This window comes from Zingiber officinale, chromosome 1B (genome assembly GCF_018446385.1).
Source record: "Zingiber officinale cultivar Zhangliang chromosome 1B, Zo_v1.1, whole genome shotgun sequence".
NCBI lineage: Eukaryota > Viridiplantae > Streptophyta > Magnoliopsida > Zingiberales > Zingiberaceae > Zingiber > Zingiber officinale.
This window is the reverse complement of record NC_055986.1, coordinates 6,676,761-6,695,286: the sequence shown is the minus strand read 5'-3', so window position 1 is coordinate 6,695,286 and position 18,526 is coordinate 6,676,761. Positions and strand designations below refer to the sequence as shown.

The 18,526-nt window shown below is 38.8% G+C and overlaps 1 pseudogene; it reads left to right on the top strand.

Annotated features, from left to right (window-relative positions):
- Positions 1-620: 620 nt before the first annotated feature.
- LOC122023381 lies at positions 621-6,477 on the top strand (annotated as a pseudogene).
- The last annotated feature ends 12,049 nt before the right edge of the window (positions 6,478-18,526 follow it).

Below are 18,526 nucleotides of genomic sequence, written 5' to 3'. Positions count from 1 at the left end.
AATTTTCCCACCAATACTTAGCCGAAATTTGTAACACTTCACTCTTCCTTCCAAACCTAAACATATATCGCGCCGTCCACCGTATACCGTATACCGTCGCGACGCCACCACCACTTTCCTCCTCGCCGCTGGCCGTCCAACCATCTCTCTCAGCCTCATCTCCCTCTTCCCCTTCCTTGATAGATGCCCCTTCCTCTCTCGATCAAGATCTACACACAACGTTCTTGCTTCTCCGTCCAACCACATCGCATCAACACACGGGCTGCTGAGATCACGCTGCTCTCGTTCACCACTCATCCAATCTTCCATTGGATCAGCTTCGTCAACCCTTTATTACCCAACTTTCCCCTCTCCTCCGGTCCTCCCATTCATCCTCTAAACCCTAGCCTCCTTAGATCTCTCCCATTTAGGATATTTTCTCAAAACCCTATCGTCCTAATTTCTATTTTTCTCCTGATTTGTTTCTCTTGCAGACTCCATCTAGCCCCACTTTTTAGTTTTCATCTGCCAAGGTGATTCTTTTCGTTTTCTTTTTAGTTTTTTGGTGTGATTGATGCATTTTCGTTGTATATTTTGATATTATCTTGTCCTGATATTTTTTTCTCTTGATTCAATATAGTATGGGGGAAGCCAAGGATAACAATGTTTACAAGGAGGAGCTCCTGGACTATGAAGAGGAGGAAGAGAAAGCTCCGGATTCGGTGGCTACCAAGGTTTCCGGTGAAGCAGTGAAAAGTTACTATAGAAAGCTCCGCAGTGTCCTCATAGTCGTCGCAATCTTCATCTGAACCACCAAGCGGAAGATGAGGAGGACGAAGTAAGATTCATCTCCTTGTCGCGGATGCTATAAGTATTTTTTTTCCAGAGAGTTCCAGTTTCATTTCTTTGATTGCTTTACACACACTCCATTTTGGGGTTTCTGAGACAGTGAGTATGAAACTTGCAAATAAATGCTTTATGTTTAAAGGTTAGTTAACAATTTTTTCTTATTAATTGCCAGGCAACTTCTTGATTCTGTACAGACAGGAAAACTTGAACCAGAAGTAGTACTTTTAAATGCATTGCTAGTATGCTCGTTTTCCTCTTCTCCTTTTTAATTGAGCTTCTCTTGTTAAAAAAAAAACTTTGTGCTCAAATATTGCTCACGTATATGAAGTTTTCATCCTGGTAGCATTCTTTACACTTCTCCGTCCAACCACATCGCATATCCTCCAACTCCTCCCTTTGGGTGAGAAGAGGAGCCCTTCATTTTATAGAAATGCTCGCTGTTAAAAGGGCAAGTTGGCGACAGCAGCGGAACATCGACGAAGGGTTCATTTTCTCGCTCTTCGGGACACTCGTTGCTTTGTTGTGGTGCTCTCTAACACATATTTCTCATTTCCTGAGGAGGAACAATGGCTAGAAAAGGGCTTGATCATCTCGCATTTGTTCTTCGTCGACGATCGCCCTCAAACTGAAGAGGAGAGAGCCACCACTTCGCAACGGCTGCTCACTTCCCCTATCTTCCTCCTCCTCCGCTCTTGGTTACGATCAACTTTCCCTTATATTCTTGTACAAATGTTGCTCTCCGTAAGGGAAAAAATAAGGGTTTTGTGGAAGCGATTTATGATTTTTGTACAGTGTTTCTTGTAGGTGATGTGCGTAGATTGTATACACTTATTAGCATGTTTTGACACACATTCACATACTTTGAGCATGCTTGATCTATGCATTTTCGTACTTTCAGCTTTCCTTTTTAGCATATTCACTCTCTTTGTTCGAAGATATGCTTTTATGCATTTTTTGTACATAGGAGTCGAATCTAGTGAAAGATGCGTGTTCGAGGCCAAATCTGCAAGCAACGCGATGGAGGAAGCCATGACACTTGAACCCTACACGGCCCTGCCATGGGGGGTTGCCCAGGCCGTGTAAGGATGAGAGGCCATGTAGATGCACTAGAGAAGGAAGATGGCATGGCCGTGTGAACCTCACACGGCCGTGCCAAGTTTTAAAGCCCAAGGAAGCTTGGGTCATGTACACCACACACCCATGTCAGTTTTCCAAAGACAGGAGAAGCCTCGGCCATGTACACTACACGACCGTGTGAGGTTTCCAGAGAGCAGGAGAGTGTTGGCCGTGTGCACCACACAACCGTGCCAGGTTTCCAGAGGTGAAGGCAGTGCAGGCCATATGGATCTACACGGCCGTGCAAGGGGAGCGTTGATAGAGGCAAGCCACGGTCGTGTATCTCACACGACCGTGTGAGGTTGGCAGAGAAGAGAGTGGAGCAGGCCGTGTGAACCTCACACGGTCGTGCCTCGGGGCCGTGTGGCACCCAAACCCTTCTTCTATGTAAGGCCTCCTTCAAGATTTGAAAGGGGATCTTCTCCCCTTTGGGAGAAAGGAAGATTTGGACAATTCCTTCCATTCTTGGGTGGATTTCTGGGCGATCTAAGGGAAGATCTTCACCGATTCGACTCCAAGATCGAAGGATTGGATCCGAAGACTTTTCTTCTCCGTAGATAAATTTTCTTTCTCTCCTTTCTTGGATTTGAGGGATTAGAAATACTTGTAATCTTTGTTTCTTCTGGATTCTTTCTTTGATTTATGGAGTAGATATCTTGTTCTAGGATGGAGGGAGTATTTGTAAGGAATTCTTGATGTAAAACTCTTGTGGATATGCCAATTTCCCATTTCTATGATTTTGTCCTGTTTTGCATCTATTTGATCTTGTGTGGAATGTTGTGATTGTGCTTAATTACCATGCTTGATTGAATATTTGGATATCTTGTGGATCTTGTAGAGGTAATTCTTCATTCGATTTTTTGAGGGACCTTCGTGACAGGAACATGCCCGTGTAAGGACGTTTGAGGGATTATCTTGAAGGGGAAATTAGGTATTCCAAGAGGGTAGGATAGATTTATGCATTAATGTTTATATCTTGATGGGTTGATGAGTGATGGATTCTTATGTTGATTTTCCGAGGGACACTCATGACAGCAAGCCCGTGTAAGGACAACATAGATTCATTCCTAATTGATCAATCTAGGTATGGATTTCAGTCCTAGGTCGGTTCTCTATTGCAAGAGAGAACCGACAACCTTCTACAAATGATGGACAATTGAGAAAAATGATTTGGTAAATCATTTACATTTAAGAACCTTACAAAGAAACCAAAACTCCTAGAATATCCCTTATCATTGCCTTTATTCTTGTTGCCTATTCTTTCATTCTTTTGTTTACTTTTCATAGTTACACCTAGACTTTGTTAATCCATTGTTTTGTTGTCTAGCTAATTCGTTTTGAGATATTTTTAGTGCTTATTCCAGTCTCTATGGATACGATAATCTTTTATATTACTTGCGATATTTCCGTACACTTGCGGAGAGACAACAGTAGGCAGGAAAAAAAGAGGGGATTTTTTCCCCTCAAAACGAGTTGCTTTTGCTTTGATTTTTTGTTTTTCTGTCGATGTTTTGTTTTTAGAGAAAAGGGATTACTTCCCTAAAATCTACCCTTTGATTGTGTTGATGGTTAGAAATCTATTTTCTTCCCTAAAATCTGCCATTTCCGTTTGCATTTTCGTTCCTTTAATTTACTAAGCAACTAAAGTTTACTAACTTATCAACAGTTTGATTAAACAAGCTCACATTGGCTATTTGAGATCTAATCTCATGGAGCTTTTACTTTGCAGTGATACTTGTTGACTGTTTCTTGGTAGATCATTGAAACTATCTGAATGGAGGGTATTTTGCTACAGGTAGATTCTTGTTCTCACCCCAAAGGGAGGAGTTGGAGGAGGTCGTCCTCACCGAGGCCAATTTTGAGAAGGAGGTCAGCCAGGATCATGCCGCCCTTGTCGAGTTCTACGCTCTATGGTATTCCTTTTTTTTCTTTTTTAATTGGATGATCTGCCGAAGTTTTTGGCAACCTTCACCCGGAAGAATCTTTCTGTCAGATCCTTGACGATCTAAATAGTCTGGTTTGCAGTTGTTGATTTTCAGTGGTTCTTATAGTTTTCGTGATGGATTTGGGGACGCTGAGTTCGCGTTTGATGGAAAAAAAATTCGAACGGAGAAAGATAGAACATGAAATTGTCTCCTATTTATCTTAGCTTATAGTTCAGAAATTGAAACCTACTTCTGTGCCTTTGATGTTGAAATTCTTATTTGCTCTTCACCATTGTTTCTTCTTGTGTGGAAATTGAAACCGTGACTCGTATTTCTCTTTAGAAGATACACTTGAAATGCATTGTATATGGTCGATTCTCATAACTGATTGTTTGCCAAGACTATAGAAGATGAATGTAGACTCCATTAAGTATCCAGTTTAAAGCAAAGGATCTCCATGTGTGTGTATTTTAATTGCATAATTTTAGCCCTTCTAATACCATTTTGTCGTAGGTGTGGACACTGCAAGAAGCTTGCCCCTGAATATGAAAAGCTTGGATTGAGCTTTAAAAAGGCTAAATCTATTTTGATTGGGAAGGTTAGCATCGTTCTAAATCAGGCCAAGAAGCATCATCTCTTTTACTGAATAGGACATGCTCAGATTCCTTTTTTGGTTTTATCTTTTCTGATCATTTTGAGTCTAAATGTAGCACACTACTAGTGTGCTATACTGCCATGTAGTGATTGGAACCAAAAAAAGGGGCATTGGAACCAAAAAAGTGAGTATGATCCTGTCCTAGAATTAGATACATCATTTTGGTTTTATGTTTTTCTTTAATCTTTCGTAGAACAATCTTCTTTACATATGATGCATAATAAATATGAACAATCATGTAGATATGAAGGTCCATGAACTGCAAAAGCACTTACTGAGTTTGTGAATACTGAAGGGGGTACATTGCAAATTATATTTACTAAAAATTCTTGAAATGACAATTTTAGATATGGTCAAATATTATTCTTTCACTTGAATTAATTTTTTACCTTTTATTTGTGGGCTTATTGTTGTAGAAACAAATGTGAAACTAGCAACTATCCCTTCTAATGTAGTAGTATTGACTCTAGACATTTGATCAGATTGTTCTTGATGTAAATAAAGATGTTCTTGTTGAATTCTATGCACCATGGTTAGTGTATTTGCTGAGGTTCCCTTTTTTCTCTCCATTTGTAGCATTAGATACTTTTCCTTATCCACTGTAGACGACTAAGTTTCTTATCTTCAAATAGGTGTGGCCACTACAAGCATCTTGCTCCTGTGAGTATTTTTGTTGAGACAGGGCTTAAGACCTAGATTAGCCTAAGGTCATATTTGCCATGTTTTTAATTATGAGATTACTAGATCTAACCTAATTTTTTTTGGTGCAGATATATGAGAAGTTAGCCAATGCATACAAATTGGAAGATGATGTTGTCATTGCTAACTTGGATGCTAATAAATACAAGGATTTAGCATAAAAGTAAGTCTTGAATATGCAATTTTCATATGGTGTGCATTGTTAAGTTTCATTCATGATCATAATCTAGAATCTGGTTATTTATGCTATTGGCTAACAAATTGAGGTTGAAAGTTGATATATTCATTGATGTGGATTAAGTCAATTATGTACCTTGAATGCTTCATTAGTTCTGCTACCTATTTAGATTTTGGAGAAATATTATATGATGTTAATTTAGAGTAAGTTGAAAGTAGGTATCAGTTATTGAATTATATGTATTTTGAAACTTACATATTGATAAATAGTTGTAAACTGAGATTTCTGTTTTTCTAATCACCTATGTACTAGATTTAGATTTGGGGAATTGTGGTATTGTGATGTCAGTTGATACCTTAAATGCAAAATCAACATCTGATTGAGAGGAGGATCAGATTCACTCACAATTATTGTTTTCTACAAATTTAATACTTGAATTCGTTGATGTTTGAGAAGAAGTGTAATGCTAAAATGCTTCCAACCTTATCCAACATTCATCTGACATGAAAATTGTGTGAAAAATGTGGGAGGACCAGAATTTTCACTATATTAAAGACTATTCATTGCAATAATTTGGTTTGATATGAATGATTCCATCTAAAAATTCACTATATTAAAGACTATTTAGTCATTTCCTATGTGGGAGGACCAGAATTTTCAACTTTGTCATTCTGAATTTAGTTTGCTAAGCGGGATGCCTTCTGCATTTCAGGTATGGAGTTAGTGGTTATCCTACCTTGATGTTTTTCCCAAGGAAAACAAAGCTGGTGAAGATTATGAGGCTGAACGGGAGTTGGATGATTTTGTTAAATTTATTAATGAGAAATGTGGCACTAGCCGTGATGCGAATGGTCAACTTACTTTCCAGGTGAGTGATAGATTGTGAAGGATCATATTGACAAACTTTGTTCTTCAACCGTATTTGAAGATTGGTTTGACTAATGCAGGCTGGTATTGTGGCAAGCTTAGATGCTTTAGTGAAGGAGTTCGTGAGTGCTTCCAATGAAGAGCAAAAGGCAATTCTCTCTAGGATGGAAGAGGAAGTTGCAAAGCTAACCGGTTCATCTGCAAGGTAGGGCATTTTTCAAGTCTTTAGCTATTGCACTCACTACTACCGAATATGTATATGAATGTGTTGTCAGCTGGTTTTCTTCAATGCATTTCTTTGATAACAACATGTTACTTTGTTTTGGTATTCTCTCTCATATTTAAGAATTTCTCTCCCCTTAGATGATATATATAACATAATGCATTGTACATTTGTACTTGATAAGGTCGAACAATGATTAGGACTGATCCTGGGATGTTATTCATCTTTATTGCCGCTGAGGAATTTATTTACATTCCATGTACTCTTAGTGATAAAAGTGAATTTATTATTTTCAAAATAAAAGTGAATTTATTTACTTTCCATATACTCTTAGTGATAAACAGTTATGCAATTTGGGTAGACTACTAATGAATCGAATTTGAAAGATTAAAATTGTTGTTTATGTAGTTAGATTAAAATTTTTGGTTTGGATTATATTAAGTTCACAGGAATGATAGATCTATCACTATATGATGTGGTTGAGATAATTGATGAATGTTTCTCTTTTTAAGCATTCCAATTAGTCATCTTGTTACCTAGTGCTCTTACTGCTTTTTTCAACTATGATTTTTGGTCTTGGTTTACTAATATATTATTTATGTGTTTTTACAGTTTACAAATCTCAAGTACTCCAGAGTTGAAATTGATGAAGTGCGGTTCAAGTGGGCTGAATGCATGCTAGATTACATTTGAGTAGGAAAGGTATTTGATTTTTGAAAATTTTGGATGATGCATGCATTTGCATGGAATGTAAATTGCGGATACTACCTTTATGTGTAAAATATCTATTACCTTTTGATATTGTAAAAAGAATATTTGTGTATTTTATGGATACTATTGTAAGAAGAATATTTATGTAATTTGTGAATATTTGTGTATTTTATGGATACTATTGGAAGAAGAATGTGTAATTTGTCAATATTTGTGTATTTTATGGATACTGTTGTAAGAATAATATTGGTGCATTTTATCGATTTTTCACTGTTTTGGAAATTGAATTTGTGTCGTTAAACAATATTGATATTACATCGGTTTTCCACCGCTGCAAAATCGATGTCATTAACTATTTTTACATTGGTCATATACCACTGCCAAAACTGGTGTTATTAACATATAATATTACATCGGTTTTACACTGTTGATGAAACAGTGTCGTTAAGCGATACTACACCGGTTAATAACCGATTCGAAAATCGATGTCGTTAAGTGATACTACACCGGTTATAACCCGATGTCTAAAATGACAGACCTTTTACATCGCCTTCATAAACATCGGTCGAAAATGTAATAGACAGCGGTGGAAAACCGATGTCTATGAGGGTTTTTCTTGTAGTGGAGGCTTTATATAGAGGCTACAACAGGGACCTAGAGGAGGAATTGGTTTAGGCCTCCTGATGGGCTTGAGCTTCCTGTGTTCGGCCCAAACACTCAACTCAAGTTCATCAATAATAACACATACCACTAAAGGGTTATTATTGAACTCGACACCAATCTTATATTACAATATGGGCTCCTTCTTATCATGAGTGCGTTAATCTCCCTGTGTTTAAGATATCGTATGTCCGTTAATTAAATGAGTTACTGATAACTCAATTAATTAACATATGATTCCAAGAGTAGTACCACTCAACTTTATTATCATGTCAGACTAAGTCCACCTGCAGGGTTTACATGATAATCCTTATGAGCTCCTCAAGGGGACATCATCAGCTTAAATAATTAGGACACGGATTTCTTCTATAATCAACAACACACCATATAAATAGTATTATTTCCCAACTCATCGGGCCTATTGATTTAACGAATAAATCTCACCCATTGATAAGTTATAGAAATAAATACTAAGTATACGTGCTTGTTATTATATAGGGATTAAGAGGACGCACATCCATAATAACAGAGGTTCTGTTCTTTTATGTAGTCAGTATAAATCAAACAACGTCAAACGATCCTGCTCAATGCACACATAGTGTACTAGTATAATTTTATAGTCAAGATAGACTAATACCAAATTACACTACAACCGTTCCAATGGTTTGTCCCAATCCATCTTGGTTGTGAGCTACTATTTATAATTTATAAGGAGCCAATAACATGATCTTCTGTATGATACCACACACCATGTTATCTATAATATAAATTAAATGGACAACTGCATTGACATATATATAAATATAAAATGCAAACATTTGACCAAAGTGATTCTCATTTCAAAATATTTCAAAATAGATGTTCATACAAAAGCTAGGCTTATAATATACATCCCAACATCTACAACAAAACTGCTGATATATACTAAAGCATCATATATGACCTATCCATCTACTAATAAGTAGGTCAATACCAAGTACATGCAATAAATATATCTCAACCATATATAAACATATCATAGATATCATAAACATTTAGATATAATAAATCACAAGCATATGCAATCATATATCATATGCATATGCATATGCATGGTATAATCACTCCCTCCCACCCCTCAGCTACCATGACCCCTGTATGGTCGAGAGGTCGAGATAATGACAACTGTATACACTACCAATAACCACTACTCTTGAATGGTGCGAGTGGATAGTTTGTCGAGTAGCTATCTAGCTACATAGCACGGGGTCCTTGCTGCTCGTAACTCCAGCTTCCACTACCCCTGAGTGAAGCGAGTTGGGCACAATAGGACAATCTGCACTCACTCCAAGCCCACTACCTCGAGCCGCCAAGTGAGTAGTAATGGCATATGATTTTTCAACCACAAGGAGACATAGTCATCGGCATGCATGTAATGCTATGATGAGCAAGATGCAAATAATCTTTACCACAGATATAGGAAACAACTATGCCATAGTATAACTAGCATGTCCAACAGAGTACATGTATATATAGGAATCAATGCAAATAAACAAGATATCCAATACCTGTTAAATATCATAGATGACAACGAGAGACTGTATAGATATGAAATTGATTATCTCAAAGATCAAACAGAGTAAGTATCAAACTCAAGATGTAACGTGAATAGAGTCATGGTAATTATAGCAACTATCTGAAATATAGTTCATGCACTAAGGTCAAAGTACTAAAGAAACAAGCAAGAAGTACCCGCCTCTATGTGTGTAATCCGCTCTAGATAACTCCCACGTCATGTTGCTTGTGTCAGTCTGAACCCTGCATTGGTATATACAATTTAGTCATCTTCATATGAATCAAATAGCTAAATCCAATCCCCTAAACTAATTAGAGTGACCCTAATCATATCATGATATTCGCTTACACCTTGAATAGATGTTTAGATTTCTCTAATCTCATTCTTTCCATTAGATTAGGTTTAATTCCCTAACTAACCCTAATCATTTTGCAACTAAATTGGATTAGGTAATCCTAACTCTTCCATAACTAGATTGGGTCTAGTTTATACACGAATTAACCCAAAAGTCACCTAAGTTTGGATGCACCACTGTTGACTATTGACTCACAGTCGAAGGAGCTTACTGCGTGCCGAAAATGGTGGCCAGAGCTAGGTGGAGCTGTTGACCTCCTAATCAGCATTTAGTATCAATCAATCTCTCAATTCATCAGATAAGTTAATTAGTTACCTCAGGTGTAGCTGCAAGGAAGCACTGGTGATCAGCAGAGGGGGCTTGGGAGTGTGAGGGTGTGTAGCGATTGGATCTAGCCGCATGTAATGCAGGCTACAGCTATGTGCTGGCGACACTGATCATGGTGAGGATGAGCTGCGGTGGAGAGGTTAGGGCACAGCTAAGGCATTGTGGCTTCAATCTTGGCCTTGCAGTGGCATCACCTCTTGAAAACGGTCGACCTTCCAGCGATCAACCATGCACGTGAGAGGAATTCACGTGAGAAGTGATGTCGTGAGGCAAATTAGACAATAGTGACTCTCACATCGCCGGTGGCTGGATTGAGTGGCACCGGTGTGATTAGGCAATGGTGGCGGAGTTGGGCAGTTAGGCGGTCAGTGATCGTCGTCGCAGATGAGGGCTCAGGTGAAGGCTGGCGTCGAGATGAAGATAGGAGAGGTAGCGATGAAGAGGGGAAGAGGGGAGAGGTTGGCGATGAAGAGGGAAATTTGGATAGGGTGAGGAAGCTAGGCTTATATACCCATACCGAGGTTTAATTAATCCAACATAGGTTCAATTAAATCAATCAACTTCCACTTAAGGAATATTCCAAACAGGCTTTCGCTTATCCCAATAGATTCATCCCCTTGAAACCTTTCATATGGACTCCGTTTAAATCTCAAAAAATTTCTAAAAAATATAATAAGGTTATTTCTCAAATAACATTTATTATTTAATTACTGTATCTCACATTCTCCCCCACTAATACAAATTTGGTCCCTAAATTTACTTCTCAAACTCAGGGATCCTCATATAAGGTAACAACTAAGAAGTACACTCATATACTGCTCCATCCTAGTATCATGAACAAATCTCCAATCGTGAGAAATTAAAGGTTCCCTTATAAAACTACACGGTGGCCTACTTCCAAGTAGATAGGGATGACTTTGTGAGTTATGAGCTCACCATACTTCCAATATGTTGATATTTCTATCTATTGTAGTAAGCAAAGTCTACCTCAAAAATCCATATTACACACTATCAGCAGATCCCCTAATGTCTGTATAGTGCGCTCAGACCGTCCATTTGTCTGAGGGTGAAAAGTTGTACTAAAGTAGAACTCTGTACTCATGGTCTATTATAAATTCTAATAGAACCGTGAGTTGAATCCCAGATCTCTATCCGATATGATACTCAGATGCAAACTATGAAGTATGATAACCTCTCTGTGGTATAACTCTGCTAAGAGATCCAATGAGTTAGTTCTATATATCGGTAGAAAATGAGCAAATTTGGTTAACCAGTCATCGATATTGTTGGGATTTTCGAGCCGCAAAAATCACTTTTTGCATTGTGGAAACCTCAAAATCCCATGCCACCGGATCCGTGCGAAGATTAAAGAACAAAAATTTCGTGTACATGTTTTTCTATCCTAGAACTACATTAGATCTACATGGTTAAGAGATTACCCTTGTAGCGAAGCCCTTCGTGAATCCCGCTCGTCCAAAAGTTGTCGGATCTCAAGTGTGTTCAAGTGGACACACCTCTATACGTATCCACATGAACAATAGAGATGGAGAAAACACTTAGAGTGTGCTAGCACTCTAAAGGTGTTTGGCCAAGGATGAGGAGGAGAGGGAGAAAAGAAGAAGCAAGGAGGAATAATAATAATCGATAATCAAATAACAGTAAAAAATGGCTTAAGTATTTTCATCTAATGAAAATACTTAATGCTCATTAACACCATTAATGAGCCTCATTAATGAGCCTTAATGAGTATTTAATATTCTTCATTAAATGGCCATTTTGAAACTCATTCAAAATTTGAATCTAAAATTCAAATTGAATTCCATTTATCATTCAATTCAAAATTCAATGAATATCATCATTAAGCCTCACTTGAGTCTAACTCAAGTCTAACCTCACTTGAGTCTAACTCAAGTCTAACTCAATCGAGTCTTCCTCAATTAATCTAATTTGGATTACTCTTAATCCAATTTGGTTCATCACATGAACCTTATCCTCTTAGTTCATCATATGAACCGAATCTCCATCTAATTGCCTTTTGTGTGTGACCCTATAGGTTCTTGTAACGTTGACAATGCTCCTAAACCCATTTAGAAGCATAAGTAATGAGCGGTATCTAGCAACACATCATTACTACCCAAGTTACTAGAATGTTGAGATCCAACATCACCTTGTGACTACTAATTGTGACCCTTCACAATATATGACAATTTCCTTCTATCCTTGACACCTAGATTGATCAATGCGAGGCATAGACCATGTCATCCTCTAATCAATCTAAATCTTGAACTCCAAGTAGACTCACTCTAATCAAATGAGCTCAATATCTCATATTGACTCATTTGGGCATGACCATGCACTTAGTGGTCTCACTCTATCAAGAATAACAATGTCACTCCCATTATATAGGAGGGATAGATCCCATCTATATCACTCACATCCCTCCGCATAAATTGTTATATACCCAGTAATCGTCTTTATAGTCCACCCAGTTACGGGTGACGTTTGACGAACCCAAAGTATGTAACTCCTTATGTAGGGAACCATGGTGACTTCAGGTCCAAGGACTAATAGTCATACTAATAGCCACATGAGAAAGTATATGACACTCATATAATGATCCATGATACTTTCTTATGGCGGGTCATTCAGTATACATTCTCCAATGCATACCCATGTGTCAACTTGATATCTCCATATCCATGACTTGTGAGATCAAGTCATCGAGTTGACCTACATGCTAGTCTCGTCGCATTAACATTGTCCCTGAATGTTAATACTTGACTAGGAATGATTAAGAGAAGTGTTCTCTATACCATCTCATTATCGATTCAACCAATCGATTGATATAGATAAGAACCTTCTACTCAAGGACGCTATTATACTTAGTTATTTATCACCAATACAAGTAAGTATAATAACCAAAACAAATGCCTTTATATACATAAGAATATGATACAATGAGTCCATACAACAATCATCATATGATTGGCTCTAGGGCTCTAACTAACAATCTCCCACTAGAACTAGTGCTAATTAGTGTAGGCTCTAAGGCCCAATGACCTAGTGTGACCATCATGCTTTCTCTGTGCCAAAGCCTTGGTCAAGGGATCTGTGACGTTAGCTTCTGTGGGTACTCTGCAAATCTTCACATCTCCTCTATCGATGATCTCTCGAATGAGATGGAAGCGCCGTAGTATGTGTTTGGTCCACTGGTGTGAGTGAGGTTCCTTAGCCTGCGCAATTGCTCCATTGTTGTCACAATAGAGCTTAATAGGATCTGCTATGCTAGGAACCACCCCAAGCTCAGTAATGAACTTGCGGATCCAAACTGCCTCCTTTGCTGCTTCTGATGCAGCAATATACTCGGCCTCTGTTGTAGAATCAGTGACTGTGTCCTGCTTCGAACTCTTCCAGCTCATAGCACCACCATTTATGCAAAACACGAACCCAGAATGTGATCGATAATCATCTTGGTCAGTTTGGAAGCTAGCATCACTGTAACTCTTTACAGTTAGCTCATCATCACCTCATATATCAAGAAATATTCTTTAGTCATTCTCAAGTACTTAAGAATATTCTTGACTGCTATCCAGTGACTTTCACCTGGATCTGACTGGTATCTGCTCGTCATGCTCAAAGCATACGAGACATCAGGATGAGTACATAGTATGGCGTACATGATAGATCCTATGGCTGAAACATAAGGTATCTGATCCATGCGGTTTCTCTCCTCTCTAGAAGAGGGACTTTGAGTCTTCGAAAGACTCACACCATGTGACATCGACAGAAATCCCTTCTTGGAGTTCTGCATGGCAAACCGTAGTAGTACCTTGTCAATATATGTACTCTGACTTAGGCCAAGCAATCTCTTAGATCTATCTCTATAGATCTGTATGCCTAGAATACGGGTTGCTTCGCCTAAGTCCTTCATTGAGAAACAATTCCCTAGCCAAGTCTTTACAGATTGCAGCAAAGGGATGTCGTTCCTAATGAGTAGTATGTCATCCACATACAATACAAGGAAGACAACTGTGCTCCCAATAACCTTCTTGTAGACACAAGGTTCATCTTCATTCTTGATGAAACCAAACTGTTTGATCGCATCATCTAATAGAAGATTCCAGCTCTGAGAGCTTGCTTTAGTCCATAAATGGACTTATACAGCTTGCATACTCTGCCAGTATGCTGTGGATCTACAAAACCCTCAGGTTGTGTCATGTACACATCCTCAAGCAGGTTTCCATTCAGAAACGCGGTTTTGACATCCATCTGCCAGATCTCATAATCGTGGTATGCTACAATAGTAAGCATGATCCGAATGGACTTAAATATCGCTACTGGAGAAAAGGTTTCATTATAGTCAATACCATGAATTTGCTTGAAATCTTTTGCTACCAAATGACCCTTATAGATAATAAGTCCATCCATGTCAGTTTTTCTTCTAAAGACCCACTTACACCCAATGGGTTTGACGCCTTCAGGTGGATCAACCAAAGTCCCTACTTGGTTGGTATACATGGATTCCATTTCGGATCTCATGGCTTCTAGCAATGACTTAGAATCTGGTCTCATCACAGCTTCCTGATAGGAGGTAGGCTCATCCTCAATGAGCACAACATCATCATGGTCAGACAAGAGAAATGAATATCTCTCAGGCTGACAATGTACCCTATCAGACCTGCGAAGAGGTAGGTCTACTTGAATTGGTTGTGGTTCCTCAACTCCTTGTGGAACAACATCATCCACAACACTTTGTGGTTCTAGTTCAACTTCCATTGAGGTTTCAGTGCTATGGTTCACATCTTGAACTTCTTCAAGATCGAACGTACTCCCACTAGCTTTTCTAGAAACAAAGTCTCTTTCTAGAAATACCCCAGTCTTTGCCACAACTACCTTGTGTTGACAGGGAATGTAGAAGTAATATCCCTTAGTTTCCTTGGGATATCAAATAAAATAGCACTTATCGGATTTGGGTCCCAGTTTGTCCGAGACTTGATGTCGAACGTAAGCCTTACAACCCCAAATCCTCATAAAAGACACCTGGGCATCTCTCCCAGTCCATATCTTATATGGTGTCTTTATCACAGCCTTGGATGGAACACGGTTGAGTATGAAGGCTGCAGTGTCCAGAGCATAGCCCCAAAGAGATGTAAGAAGATTTGTGTGACTCATCATAGACCGTACCATATCTAATAGGGTACGATTCCTCCTTTTTGATACACCATTCCACTATGGTGTTCCAGGAGGAGTGAGTTGGGATAGAATCTCACACTCAGCTAGATAGTCACGAAACTCATGACTAAGGTATTCTCCACCTCGATCTGATCGAAGTATCTTAATACTCTTGCCAAGCTGAGTTTGTACTTCATTCTTGAATGCTTTGAACTTTTCAAATGATTCTGACTTATGTGTCATCAAATACACATAACCATATCTACTGAAGTCATCAGTAAATGTAATGAAGTACCTATAACCACCCCTGGCAGCAACATTGAAAGGGCCACATACATCACTATGTATAAGTCCTAACAAGTCAGTCGCTCTTTCACTGTGTCCACTAAAGGGAGTCTTGGTCATCTTGCCCAGTAGGCATGACTCACATGTCTCATATGATTTGAAATCAAATGAGTCCAGCAAACCATCTTTATGGAGCTGGGATAAGCGTTTGTCATTTATATGACATAAGCGACAGTGCCAGAGATATGTTTGGTTCATTTCATTTCATTTGAACCTTTTGGTATTTATGTTATAGATGGGGTTCTCTAAGTCTAGAATATAGATTCCATTCATTAGAGGTGCACTACAATAGAACATATCATTTAAATAAACTGAACAACATTTGTTCTTTATTATAAATGAAAAACCTTTCTTGTCCAAACAAGAAACTGAAATTATGTTCTTAGTAAGAGCAGGCACATAACAACATTCATCTAGTTCTAGTACAAGCCCAGAGGGCAGAGATAGATAGTAAGTTCCTACAACAACTACAGCAACCCGTGCTCCATTGCCTACTCGTAGGTCGATCTCACCCTTCATCAATGTCCTGCTATTTCTCAGCGCCTGTACATTAGTACAAATGTGAGTAGCATATCCTGTAATGCCCAAAAATTCTCAAAGTTATTTTAGAAATATTCTATGATTTTTCTGGAATTTTAGAATATTTTTATGGAATTTTTAGAGTAGCGGAAGTAGCAAAAATAAATAGAATCGTAAAATAGCCTACGCGGGGAATTGAACCCGAGACCTATTGGGTTCTATGACTTAAGGTGAACTCTAGTAACCAAGTGAACCCAGCAGGACCGTGCTGAAAGGAAAGGGGATCAGTTATATTTAAGTTAGAGTTGGGTGAATTAATTCCTTAATATAAATAGGAAATTGAGAGAGAAGTTATTTATTTTATTTGTAACTTTTCCTCTCCAAAAACCCTTACACGCCGACCCCTTCTCCTCTTCTTCTCTCGGCGCCAACCACAAGCATGCCTAGGGTTCCATCCCTAGGGCCATAGGAGGACTTTCTGGCGACGACTCCGACACGAGGGCGCTCCTCTCCGCGAGAGGAACGCGTAGACGTAAGGAGATCGTCGAGAAGATCGTCTCCACCGGAAATCTAGCGATTAGATCGTAAGAAAATCTAGAGCAGGATGTAAGAAACCCCTCACCTGCAGTATAAGTAGCTTCCGTATGAATTTTATGCCTCAGTTTAGTAGTATGTAGATTTTCGACACAAAGGATGTGAATTAGTGCATACCAAGTGTTCGATTAAATTATTAGCACGGTTAAAATGCAACTTAAGCATTTTACTAGCTTAGCTAAATGCAATAGAAGCATTCATTCAGTATGTTTAGCTTTAGTACAGCTTAAATGGGACTACGGTCCAATGGGTGGACTCCCACAGTCGCCTCTAGGTTCAGATAACCTAGCTCTAGGTTCAGATAACCTAGAAATAGCAATATAAGAAGAACTCAGCTATAATCAGTATTTTATTTTAGCAGTGGCCTTGTACTGGATTAGATATCCATTGGGTTGGGCTCCCACAGTCGTCCCTAGATTCAGATAACCTAGTAACCTTACTAAATTTGGGACTTGCAAATCTGGGTCTAGTTAGGGATGCGCGCATAGCACATACAGATGCCAGGCCCATCAGCAACATAATTATTATTTTAATCTATTTATGGTAAATAGTTTTCAAAACTCACAAATCAGTTGTGTATACAGTTTAAATTCAGTTCTAATGTAGTTTTAGTTTCAGCTCAGTTCATGATTCAGCTTAGTTTCCATTACTGATACATGTGATAGCTCTATGATTAGTTTTGGTTTCTATATTGTATAATACCATGCCATGCTCTCACCTATTCAGCATGTATTCAAATAGCATGTTTTCAAATCATAAATTGCATCGTATGCATGTTTTGTGAGGTAGATGGTTTCTTACTAAGCTCTAAAGCTTACAGATACTTCTTTCCTTATACTGCAGATAAAGGTAAAGGAAAGATGGACTAGCGGAGGCTGGGGGACAATGCGATCAAGATGTGTGTGGAAAAAGGAACTTGGAATAACGATGCTTGGGAACTAGCCCAATTAGAACATAACATTTTCTTTATGTCATTACTTTCCTGCACTTTAGTTGTTTAAGTGTTTTGAATTATGACAGTTATGCATAGATGGTTAGTTGTCATGATATTAGATAGCACTCCATGAGTAATGTTATGCTTAGTAGTTCTATTTTATGCTTATAGAGTTGTTGTATGTGATTTCGGCACGAACTAGTGCTGAAATCAGACTTCTGATACGAAATCAGAAACCCCGATCGATCCACCGATCGATTGGGGGTCTTCAATCGATCAGTTGATCGATTGGTGAACTTGTTCCACGAACAGTGAGCTCCTGGATCGATCAGCCGATCGATCCAGTCGCTTTTTGTCGCGAACAGGAAGCTGCCGGATCGATCAATCGATCGATCAAGGAATCGGGGAAATCGCTCCCGCGAACAGAGAGCTCTGGAATCGATCACTGGATCGATTGAACAGTCTGGATCGATCAGCCGATCGATCCAGAATACTACCCCGAGCACAGTAGCCATCTGAATCGATCCATGGATCGATCCAACAGCTTACAATCGATCGAGTTCAACCTGGATCAATTGGGAAGTTGGGTTTCGACCAAGAGACCTTGTAGTTCAGCTCCTTGACCATAGAGGATGTAGGGTATGCCATGAATACCTTAGATTGCATCCCTTAGCACATGTAGGACCAAGAACTTGTATTAGCTTTGCAAAGTTTTGAATTGGTACAGCTTTCCGCACCTAGACTTAGTAATGGTCATGGATATAGCTTAGCACAGCATAATCTGACGGTCCGGCCTTACAGCCTAGCCAGTAGAAGGCGGGTCGTTACAGAGTGGTATCAGAGCAGAAAGTTCCATACTTCCT